This window comes from Eutrema salsugineum, unplaced genomic scaffold (genome assembly GCF_000478725.1).
Source record: "Eutrema salsugineum unplaced genomic scaffold, Eutsalg1_0 scaffold_12, whole genome shotgun sequence".
Taxonomy (NCBI): domain Eukaryota; kingdom Viridiplantae; phylum Streptophyta; class Magnoliopsida; order Brassicales; family Brassicaceae; genus Eutrema; species Eutrema salsugineum.
Window position 1 is genome coordinate 878,479 of NW_006256895.1, and position 12,185 is coordinate 890,663.

The 12,185-nt window shown below is 45.4% G+C and overlaps 1 non-coding gene across 1 annotated transcript; it reads right to left on the minus strand.

Moving 5' to 3' along the window:
* Positions 1-754: 754 nt before the first annotated feature.
* Positions 755-861, minus strand: LOC112089363. The gene has a single exon (XR_002901000.1). It is a non-coding gene; the product is annotated as a small nucleolar RNA R71 (small nucleolar RNA).
* Between the last annotated feature and the right edge of the window lie 11,324 nt (positions 862-12,185).

Sequence of the window (12,185 nt, forward strand, 5' to 3'; positions counted from 1 at the left end):
AACTTTTTTGCAAGTTCTTGTTTTGTTTTCAGGTGCATGAATACCAGGTCTCGGAGCACAGGATCGCTTTTCCCATACGACGATAACATCGACAGATTAGAAAGGCGAGCTCGCAAGAGAGAACGGCACTTTGACAGACTTGGAATGGCAGAACAACAGCGAATGGAGCAACAGGCTCAGGCGGCCGAGCACCAGGCTCAGGCGGCCGAGCACCAGGCTCAGGCTAATCAGGCGCAGGCAGGAAGAAATGAACAACAAGCCTATGTTAATCAGCAACAGGCTCAAAGAAACGAACGGCTTGCTCAGCAAAACCAACACCAAGCGAACAGAAATGAGCAACAAGCCCATCATGTTCATCCGCCACCGCCACAAGTTCAGAGACAACATCCTCCAATCTGTGTTGGAGAGAATGACCGAGCTAATGCGCACCAATACCGAGCTGGGATTCAAGCTCCACCAGTTCAAAACAACAACTTTGAAGTTAAAGCTTCCCTGCTCAATATGGTAAAACTCCAAGTTCCACGGTCTGGCTGGAGAAGACCCTCTCGAGCATCTAGATCAATTTGATCGGGTTTGCGACTTAACCAAGATAAATGGCGTCTCCGAAGATAGCTTCAAGCTACGCTTGTTCCCTTTCAGCCTCGGTGATAAAGCACACCAGTGGGAAAAGAATATACCGAGGGGCTCTATACAAACATGGGAGCAGTGTAAACTGGCGTTCTTATCAAAGTTCTTTTCCACATCACGCACGGCTAAGCTCAGGAATCAGATCTCAATTTTCACGCAGCACAACAACGAGAGCTTTAGTGAGGCTTGGGAACGGTTTAGGAGCTATACTAACCAATGCCCACACCACGGCTTCTCAGAGGCATCCCTCTTGAGTACTTTATACCGAGGTGCACTCCCCAAGATCAGAAACCAACTCGACACAGCTTCAAATGGAAATTTTCTTGGGAAAGAGATCAATGCGGCAATGGAACTAGTCGAGAACCTAGCCATGTCCAATGACACGTATGGAGAGGACTTTGATAGAGCAAACCGTACAGAGGGATCTAGTGATGAACAGCGTATGAAAAAGGATATAAGAGAGCTTCAGAGCAAGCTTGACAAGGTTTTGATGGCGACTCAAAAGCCAATACACTTTGTAGGCGAGTTTGATGAGCAAGGGCCAAGTTTTGACAATGTTAATGAAGATGGTCTAACTCAGGAGGAGCTGAACTACATAGGAAATCAGCAAAGGTATCAGCGGTTTAACAACCACGGCAATAACCCAAACCTCTCTTATCGAAACCCGAATGTAGCTAACCCTCAAGACCAAGTGTACCCTGCTCAACAACACCAAAGCTATGCTCCAAAAACCCCTTTTCCGAATAACTTCCAGCCCAAGCAACAGTTCAGCGGGCAGCAGCACGGCTACACTCAGCAGAATCAAGCAGCTCAGGGTAACAACTTCAACAACCAACCGCAGCAACACAAGTTTCCACCAGGGTTCAATCCGCAGCCGATGGGTAATCAACAACAGATTCAGGGAACGGGTCAGAATCATATGGGGAACGATGTCTGTGGGATATTACAGCAACTGTTACAGGGCCAGCAAAGGGTTGAGAGCCGGCACGCGACAATGCAGCAAGATATCAGGGAGCTTAAGCAAAATCAGGCATCTACATCATCAAGAGGCCCGGCTTTACCAGGTATACCGGAGCCGAACCCTAAAGAGTATGTGAAGGCCATCACATTGAGGAGTGGTAAGGAATTACAAACTCCAACGCCTAAGACAAAGCTCATTGAGGCCAATGAGCAACTAGAGGGGGAGGCAGCCTCGGATGATGCGAATAAAGAAGAGGTCTTAGAGAAGGAACCGATCAAGGACAAAGGAAAAGAGGTGGAAAAGACAACCGAGCTTGAGAAGCCCTATGTTCCACCACCACCTTATCAACCCAAGATACCGTTCCCAGGGCGTTTCAAAAAGAAAATCTTAGATAAAGCCAAGGCGGTCTTTGAGAAACACTTGGAGAACACGCAACTCACCTTACCCATTATAGATGCTTTCTTATCTATACCCCAGCTTGGGAAGTTTCCAAAGGACGCGATCCTCAACAAGACAAAGGAGCTCAAGGGTATGGTGATACTGAGTCATGAGTGCAGCGCAATAATACAAAGGAGATCTATACCAAGGAAGTTATCCGATCCGGGCAGCTTTACTTTGCCGTGTGCTTTAGGTCACCTGAAGTTCTCAAACTGTTTATGTGACCTTGGAGCTTCTGTGAGCTTAATGCCTTACACGGTGGCCAAGAGATTGGGATACAAAAGCTACAAGCCGGCCAAGATCTCTCTTGTATTAGCTGATAGATCAGTTAGATTACCGGTGGGGTTGCTTGAGGATCTACCTTTGAGGATCGGTGAGATAGAAATCCCCACGGACTTCATAGTTCTTGAGATGGACGAGGAACCATTAGACCCTATCATCTTGGGCCGACCGTTCTTGGCGACCGCAGGAGCCATAATAGATGTGAGAGGAGGAATGATTGAACTACACATCAGTTCCGAGACTATGAAGTTCAATGTGAAGGAGATGATGAAGAAACCGACCATTGGAGGTCAGGTTTTCTATGTGGAGGTAATGGAGGAGCTAGCTGATGAGCTCCTTGAAGAGTTGAACGCAGAAGATCCGTTACAAGTGGTCTTAACACGGGAACAAAGCGAGCACGGGTACTTGAGCGAGGAAAGCGAGGTGTACAAGCTTCTTTTGGACCAACCGAAGGAACTTGGAGCTGAGGCGAGGTTTTCGGAGCTCAGGAAGAGTGGCCTCGACATTTCAGACAACGAGGGATCCACGGGAACAGAGGAGACACCTCGGGATATCATGGCCATGACAGTTTGTGTCGAGGCCGATGGTATACCGCGCGAGAACAAGGAAAAGGCCGAGGAAGCTGTTCCGGGCCAATGCAGCTTTGATGCCGATTTGAATGAGGCAGACGCACCCCCTGTTGAGCTCAAGCCTCTACCAACAGGGCTCAGGTATACGTACTTAGGTCTAAACTCTACTTTCCCTGTGATCATAAACGATAACTTGCTTGAGCATGAGGAACGTGCATTACTTAGTGAAATAAGGAAATTCAGGAGAGCCATAGGGTATTCCTTGGCTGATATTAGAGGGATCTCTCCTGATATATGAACCCATAGGATCCACCTGGAGGACCAAGCCATGTCTTCTATTGAGCACCAACGTCGACTTAACCCGAACCTCAAAGAGGTGGTTAAGAAGGAGATACTAAAGCTCCTTGAGGCAGGGATAATATATCCAATCTCTGACTCTCGGTGGGTATCTCCTGTACACGTTGTGCCCAAGAAAGGTGGGATCACGGTGGTGAAAAACGATAAGGATGAACTCATAGCCCAAAGAAATATAACCGACCATCGCATGTGCATTGACTATAGGAAATTGAATTCTGCATCAAGAAAAGATCATTTCCCTTTACCATTTATTGATCAAATGCTTGAACGGTTAGCTAATCATCCTTATTTCTGTTTTCTCGATGGATCCTCTGGATTCTTCCAAATACCAATAGATCCAAGAGACCAAGAGAAAACCACATTCACCTGCCCTTATGGCACTTATGCTTATAGAAGAATGCCATTCGGTTTGTGTAATGCACCGGCCACTTTTCAAAGATGTATGATGCACATTTTCTCTGATCTAATTGAAGAGAAAGTTGAGGTGTTTATGGATGACTTCTCCGTATACGGCTCTTCTTTCTCCGAATGTCTTGCTAATCTTTCTCAGGTTCTCAAGCGATGTGAGGAGCATAGGCTTGTCTTGAACTGGGAGAAGTGTCATTTCATGGTCCAAGAAGGCATTGTCTTGGGACACAAGGTATCAGAGAAAGGCATCGAGGTGGATAAGGCCAAGATCGAGGTGATGGTGAACTTACAAGCCCCGAATTCTGTGAAAGGAATAAGAAGCTTCCTTGGCCACGCTGGGTTCTATAGACGGTTCATCAAGGATTTCTCCAAGATATCCAGGCCCTTGACCAGGTTATTGTGCAAAGAAGTGGATTTCAACTTTGATGAAGAATGTGAGGAAGCGTTCAAGAGAATCAAGGAGGCTTTGATCAGTGCACTGATTGTGCAAGCCCCTGATTGGTCTTTACCATTTGAAGTGATGACCGATGCATCTGATTATGCTGTAGGAGCTTTCTCGGGGCAGAAGAAAGATAAAAAGATCCATGTGATCTACTATGCGAGCCGCACCTTGGACTCAGCTCAAGAAAAATACGCGACCACCGAGAAGGAAATGCTTGCCATCGTGTTTGCATTTGATAAATTCAGGAGTTATCTAGTGGGATCAAAGGTTACAGTTTACACAGATCATGCGGCCTTGAGATATCTGATGGCTAAGAAGGACGCTAAGCCGAGGTTGTTGAGGTGGATTCTATTACTCCAAGAGTTCGATATGGAGATACTTGACAAGAAAGGCATTGAAAACGGAGCCGCAGATCACCTCTCCAGGTTGAGGATTGAAGAACAGGTCCCAATTGATGATGCATTACCGGAGGAGACCCTTATGCTAGTCAGGTCTTACCTAGAAGTGGAGGAAGCCAACACGATCAAAGAAAGAAGCCTACCATGGTTCGCAGATCTAGTGAACTACTTGTCTTGCGGTTTAGAGCCACCGGATCTTGATACCTATCAGAAGAAGAAGTTCTTTAGAGATGTGATGAGGTATTATTGGGATGAGCCGTACCTTTACGTGCTTAACAAGGACCATCTCTATAGGCGATGCTTGGCCGAAGAAGAAATTCATCCAGTGCTACAAGAATGCCACGGCTCATCGTACGGTGGTCATTTAGGTGCGTTCAAGACAGTTGCCAAGGTTCTACAGAGCGGTTTCTGGTGGCCGACCATGTTCAAAGACGCCCAGGAATTGGTCTCGAGGTGTGAAGCTTGTCAAAGGCACGGAAACATATCCAAAAGGAATGAAATGCCCCAAAACCCAATCTTTGAAGTAGAAGTCTTCGACTGTTGGGGCATTGACTTCATGGGTCCCTTTGTAAGCTCGTATGGGAATCAATATATCCTTGTAGCGGTGGATTATGTGAGTAAATGGGTTGAAGCAGTTGCATCTCCGACCAACGATTCAAAAGTGGTGGTAAAACTCTTCAAGAGTATCATCTTCCCACGGTTTGGAGTACCAAGAGTAGTCATCAGTGATGGGGGAAGCCATTTCATCAACAAGACTATTGAGAGTCTTTTGAAGAAGCACAGAGTAAAGCACAAGGTGGCCACCCCTTATCATCCGCAAACCAGCGGCCAAGTGGAGGTTTCCAACCGTCAGATAAAGGCCATTTTGGAAAGGACCGTGAACTCATCCAGGAAGGATTGGAGCAAGAAACTTGACGATGCTCTGTGGGCTTACAGAACTGCCTACAAGACCCCCATTGGAACCTCACCATTTAACTTGCTCTATGGGAAGAGCTGTCATTTACAGGTTGAGTTGGAATACAAAGCCTTGTGGGCAGTGAAACTTTTGAACTTTGACATCAAGACCGCACAAGAGAAAAGAGTTCTACAGCTTCATGAGCTTGAGGAGATCCGGTTAGATGCTTTTGAGAGCTCTAAGATCTACAAAGAAAGAACCAAGGCGCTCCATGACAAGAAGATACACAAGAGAGAGTTCAAAGAAGGGGACCAAGTTCTGTTGTTTAACTCAATACTTAAGCTGTTCCCTGGGAAGCTGAGGTCTAGGTGGTCCGGTCCGTTCACGATTCTTGAAGTAAGACCCTATGAAGCCATAGTTTTGAAAGGAAAAGATGGACAAGGTTTTGTGGTAAACGGCCAGAGGGTAAAGCATTACTTGGCATCAGAATCAAAGGGGGAAGCTACCTCAGTTCCTCTACTTGAACCGGAATCAGCCTGAAAAGGTATGAAAAGTCAAACTTAGCGACGTTAAACAAAGTGCTCTTGGGAGACACCCCAAGCTTATCCATGTACATATTTCGTTTTTCATCTTCTTTTTCTTTTTGATTGAAGCTTTTTGAAGGGTTTGTTAAGTGTTTCAGGAGTTAGACAGTGAACCTTGAGGGTGAAAGTGAGAGAAAGCTTGAAAAAGACACGGCCTGATGAATTAAGTCAAAGAGCATACATAGCCTCGGTATCGAGCTCGGTATATTCATACCATGGTCATCTTTTACCGAGTGAAAGCTTGAGAACTTCAGCTAGATTCCTCGACTTAATTTCATCATGGTCGTATCTGAGAAGTGCTATGGTAAAATAACTAAGTGTGGGGGAGGCTCACGGTGTAAACACCTCGGTGTAAGTATACCGAGGGGCGATGTTCACTTAAAACGGTCAAAAAAAAAACCTTGATCCGAGGCCGCGACCAGTTTACACCAAGGCCAGCCTGTTTAAACCCCCAAGCTTCACGTGTTCTTTGCTAAAAACAAGTGACCTCGGCATGATGCCCTCGTGGTGGATCGTGCCGAGGTACTCAGTTTCAAGAATGATCAAAAGCAAGAACACATGAAACACTTAGAACGAAGAAGAGCCTTTGCGAGGTCCAAAGAAAAGACGTGAAAGCTATGGGGATTTACTCGTTGGCACGGGCTCAGACTACTCGGCTTGGTACCCTCGGGGTGGAACAAGTCGATGCAGCTCAGAGTAACACGAGAAAATTTGGCTTGGTCCGTACAGCCCACGTCATCCCCATACCGCGTTCATTTGAAGGGTTGCGCGGCATTTTGAATTTAAACACCCGGTCAAGGTAGTTTTTGGCGCGGTCAACGGCTGGAGCTGGAGCAGAAGGGGGGATCAGTCCCACAACAGTCCAAATGCCAGCTGGAAAGCGCGCTCCAGCCCATACCAACCTCCATACTTGGCCAAAACGCAGAGTTTGCCCTCTTGACTCTTTTCTCTGCATTTCACGAACACAACTCACTCATTTCTCGTTCATTTGGCGTGATTCCAAGCGTTCTAGACTCGTTAGGGTGTTGTCTACTCTGCATAAGCATCTCATTCAGCTTAATTCTTGCATTCCCAAAGGTATTTGCATCTTAAAGAACTCATCTTTTTTCTTCATTCTTTGCGAGCTTAAATGTTTTTAAAATGTGGAATCGATTCTTTTAGAGTATATCGGCCTTTGGGAAAATTTTTGTAAATTCCACCAGGGTAGACAACACACGAAAAACCAGTCTTTGCATTTAATATCACTTGCTCTTGAGTTTTTAAAATTCTTGAGAAAATACGCTTGGAATCGGTCTTAATGATGATTTGTGTGTTTGAGCTGAAATGTCTAGATAACTTGTCTCTAATCGGTTGTTCTGGCTTGTTTTTACTTTCCTTGATGTTTGAAAAAGCTATGAATACCAGTTCTGTTAGAGAAAAAGTTTTGTACTTGCCAATCTTGAGATACATGTGCTTAACGATATACTTGGTTCTGACGGTTTCTTTGAGAATCTCCCTTGCAGATGACCGGAGACCGAACCGTTCCTGCCCACGAGACAAACAAAAGTGCGGGCCAGAAGAGATTTTTTAAGGGTAAAGCCGTTGCCGTGCCACGTAGTGGAGAGACCAGCAAGAAACCCTCGATGCGACCCGATGACGAGCCAACCCCCAAACGAGCAAGAAATACTGAGCTCACTCTGGCACCAGCTCTCGAATCAAAAAGGAACGGGAAGAAGGAAGCTGTGGGATCGGATGACGACGAGCCCGGAGCCTTAGTCCCTTATGTGGACAACGGTGACAAAAAGTCCAAGAAAGAACCAAAGGCCGAGCCCGAGGAAGAACACTTCCCAACTAGTGAGGAATACTTGGACAACTTTAACTCAATAAGAGTGGCTCAAGGTCGATTCCCTGACTTGGAGTTGCTGAGGAAACTCGAGATACTTGATGACATGACCCTCATTTTTGAGAATATGGGCTTGGCAAAGTTCTTCGAGATGAGCGATGTTGCCTATGAAGGGATTACACAGCAGTTTCTTGCAACCCTGGAGGTCATCATCTACCCCAAGAGAGATCCAAAGCGTTTACATGGCAAAGGATTAGGCCACATTGAGTTTGAAATGGATAGCGTGCACTACAAGGTCTGTTTCAAGGAGCTTGATGAAATCTTTGGGTTTGAAAGGAATGGAAGCTCGCTTGACAAGTTTCTGTACCCTCGTGATGAGTTGGCCGCCTTGTGGGAAACGATATCTTTTGGACCTTACCTCGGAGGCAAGAGCAAGACAAGCTGCATAAGGAACCCTGCGATCAGATACGCAAACCGCGTCCTAGCATCAACATTCTTCTCGACCTTTAACCCTGGTGTTATTCACACGGCCGAGCTTGAACTGTTGGGACTCGGACTGAAGCCGTTCATCACTCAAATGAAGAACAAGAAAGAGTTCCAAGGGCCGCTGCATGTACCATCATTGGGTGCATTCTTTGCCATTCAAATGCTCACTTATCGACACAATGTATGGTGCGACCGCAAGAAGCGAGGAGCAAGAAGACTTCAGAACGGTTGGATAGTCACCAAGATCCTGAGGGCTCAAGGGTTTATATTCCCTGATTCACCAAAGAAGCCGAATCTCATTGATGAGTTATACCTAAGTAAAAGTGGTTTCTTCGGAGGCAAGTCAGGGGACAAATGGGTTTACAACTTCACCCTACTGTATAGAGACGGCACGCAGGTTCTGCTGCCTAACCGAAGCCTCACCATGCTCGACAAGCAGTGTAACGTCTCATTCTACGTTCTCAAAGACCAGTTGTATAACCCAGCTTTCGACCCACCAACACGCAAATGCACCAAGGCAGCACCTAGCAAACCCGAGAACACTTATGGCCCGGAAGATTGTGATAACGAGGAGCAGAGACACTATGAGAGAAGGATCGGAGCAGGCCGCTATCACTTTGATCCGCAAGTGTGGGGTGAGCCTGAATACCACACCAAGAAGCTGTATTCACGAGTGAACACCCTCCAAAAGTGGTGTAAGTGGCAAGACAAAACCATCCACGCATTGGTGGATTGTGTGAGGCATTTGAAGAAGAAAGTAAAGCAGCTCACGAGGCCATCCTCACCGGATAAGAACTCAGCGATCTCAACCGCACCGATTACAGAAGAAGGAGTTGGAGAAAGCTCAAACGCGAGGAACCCGGAGTTTCCACCAGGCAAAGAAGACTGGATCGATCCAACCACTTTCCTGCCTGAACCCTCAGAAAGCAGCCCACCACGTCAGCCCACTCCCTCCTGCTCAACATCGAATCCCTCGCACTACTTGGGATCCGACCTCTCCGACTAAGGTATCGACTTCAAACCTTGTACATATGCATCTTGTATATATCATCTTGCATTCGTTCAGTTTGTCTTTTCACTTCTCTCACACGCTTTTATAACACAAGGGACTGTGTTATCTAAGTGTGGGGGAGGAGCTTTGTGTTTGCTAATCTTGTTTTCTTTGTTCTTGTTTGACTTTTGCAGTCTTGAGCCTCATTTAGCTTAGCACATATGACAAAACCAAAAAACACAAAAAATACATCATTCTAGTTGCATCTCGCATTTTAAGATCGAGTCTAGTTGCATCATGTAGGATTGCATCAGTGCAAGGAGCAATGATAGATTTTTTCCTAGAGAGTAAATCACTTGAGAACTTGAACTAAATATGCTTGTGAAACTCATTATGTGCTTGTAAAGCTTGAAACGATTTGAATCCGAGAAACAAGTTTGAAATTGCACTCAACTCTAGCTAAGTGATAACCCTGAATCTGAATTGAAAATATCTTTTGATGCATTGCTTGAATAGGCTTGTGGATACCGATACACATACTTGAGCTAGAATCATCGTTTTTTTTACCACCCTCCTTCCTTAGCTCAAGTAGCTGAATCCGCATCATGGATCAGTTCCCTCTCCTTGAACCCATCTTTCTTTCAAGCCAATGTTTGCGTGTGAATTGTAAGGCCACCTTGGACTGAACTTGGCAGAAAGTGTTAGGTTTAGAGCGACAAGGGCTTGGCTCATTGAGTGATATGTTCCAACATCAAGGAACCAAGAGTATTGGTGAGAAATAAGTGTGGGGGAAAAGACTTGTTGGTGAGTGGAAAAAGGTGAGCTGAGTGGAAAAGTGAGAGTGGAAATAGCTAGGGAAATGAATGAAAATGAATTAAGTCTTGGATGTGAAAAGATAAGCTCTGAAATGAAAAGAAGCCAAAGGCTCAAGTGTTCTGAAATGAAAATGAAAGAGGCTATACGCTATGAAAGAAAAGAGCTGTGTGAATAAGTGAAAACCAAGGCTTGAAAATAAAAGAAAAAGGCGAGTCCCCTAGTGAAAAGAAAACGATTGTGAAGAGTGAGGATTCTGAGAGCGTGAGCAAGTGAGAAACGCTTTGAGTGGAGTGTGGGGTGTGATGAGTCTTGCTCTTGTATGCGTCGGTTGCTTTTTACCTTTAGCATTCTGCCAAAGTTTGGTCGTTCATAGAGAGATCCTTGTTGCATTGCACCCGCTTGAATATCGATGAGATCATTTGTTTAATACCAAGTCTCAAAGCAATTGCCTTGGACATCATGTTAAGACAAGCTCCAGAATCACATAACACGTTTTTAAACATTTCTCCTCTAATAGAACAAGAGATAAGAAACTGACCTGTAGTCTTGACCTTATGGAGAATTCGAACTTGCCTTTCTCTGTAGGTGTTGGCTGGTGTCTCGAACGCAGAATAGGATTCACAAAAGAAAGCTGCAGCGTCATATTCAATGATTATCTCGCTGCATGTCTGGTCTTCTTGGATTGAAGAATCAGCTGAATCTTCAACACATTCCTTTGCCATCATACAAGGTAATGATTCCTGCCAATCTGTTTCTTCATCTGAAACTTGGTTTTCTTCTTCCTGAGTTGCTTTTTTAGGTGCTGGAGGCTGAAGTTGGGACAGGAGATGTATTATTTTCCTCTCAAAACCCGGAGGTGCATCTAAACGACCAACTCCCGCGGTCAGAGGAGTCGCGACCGCGGGGAACATGGCCTTGGCCGCGGTCGGAACGCTCGGACCCTCGGCCCCGGATGTAAACTGCTCATAGTCCGTCTCTTCCTTCTTGTACTTGAAACGAACCTCTCCAGCTGCTTTATTGGGTAGACTATCATCATATGAACTCATACCAGGGCGTTGTGCATCTTCATCAGGATCTTTGGGAGATTTCTTAGAAAACCTCTCAATTTGCTCAATGTTGGGCATCTGTTCCATTCTTGCATCAATCTCCCGTGCTTTGAGCTTGAGTCTGTTCAGCCTGTGCTCGATCTCTTGCAACTCTTCGTCTGTCTTCTCTCTATACCAGGAGGCGGATTCTCTGACTTCTTTAATCTCCTGTTTTGATTCGACAATATCACTTGAGTTTTGTATGATTTCATACCCTTGTCTTGTCTGCTCTGTTGCGACTTGGTGGATCATCCCAGCTAGTGTTTGTGAGTCCTTGTGGGTTTGTTCTTCCAAAACTCGAACACGATTGGCCATATCATCGAATTTTTTGTTGAACTCTTCAGAGATTGAATCAATTTTCTTGAGCAGGGTGTTTTCGGTGAGAATTTGCTGATCAAGGAACTGGTTTATCATCCCTTCGAGGCGTCCCAAACGTCTACTGATCCTCAAGTTGTCCTCTTGCTGACTAGGGTTCTGCAGTGGAGGATTATAGGTGTGTGGCTCGAAGTAGGTTGGAGGAGGACCATAGGGATCTTCCCGGCGTCGAACAGTCTCTCTGCGCCGGTGGTATGGATGGTTTGGCTGGCTGTATCGATCCATGTAGCTAAGATTTCCGGCTTGGTGTTCTTCTCTGCGTCTAGTGGCTTGAGGATTGTTATAGAAACCTTCCTCATAGTGTGGATTTCGATTTATAGGATCCATATCTTCTGAAATGGAAACAAAATAACCAAAAAATGGAAATATGCAGAAAAGGGGGTTCTAGAGTCGATTTACCAACCTTTCTCGGGGTTTTGCAGAAAAGGAATGATATGTCTATATTTTACATCATTTAGATTGCATTATAGAGTCCTCATCATGTGTTTTCTCATGTAAATTGAGTCTTTAGGCGTCAAAATAGGACTTAGGGCTTGCATTAGGTCCCAAAGAGTTTTGCATGTTTTGAAGTCTTTATCAGGAGCTTTGGAGACCAATTGGAGCCTAAGAAGAGGAACAGAAAAGAAAACGGTGAAGAAAAGGGTCAAAA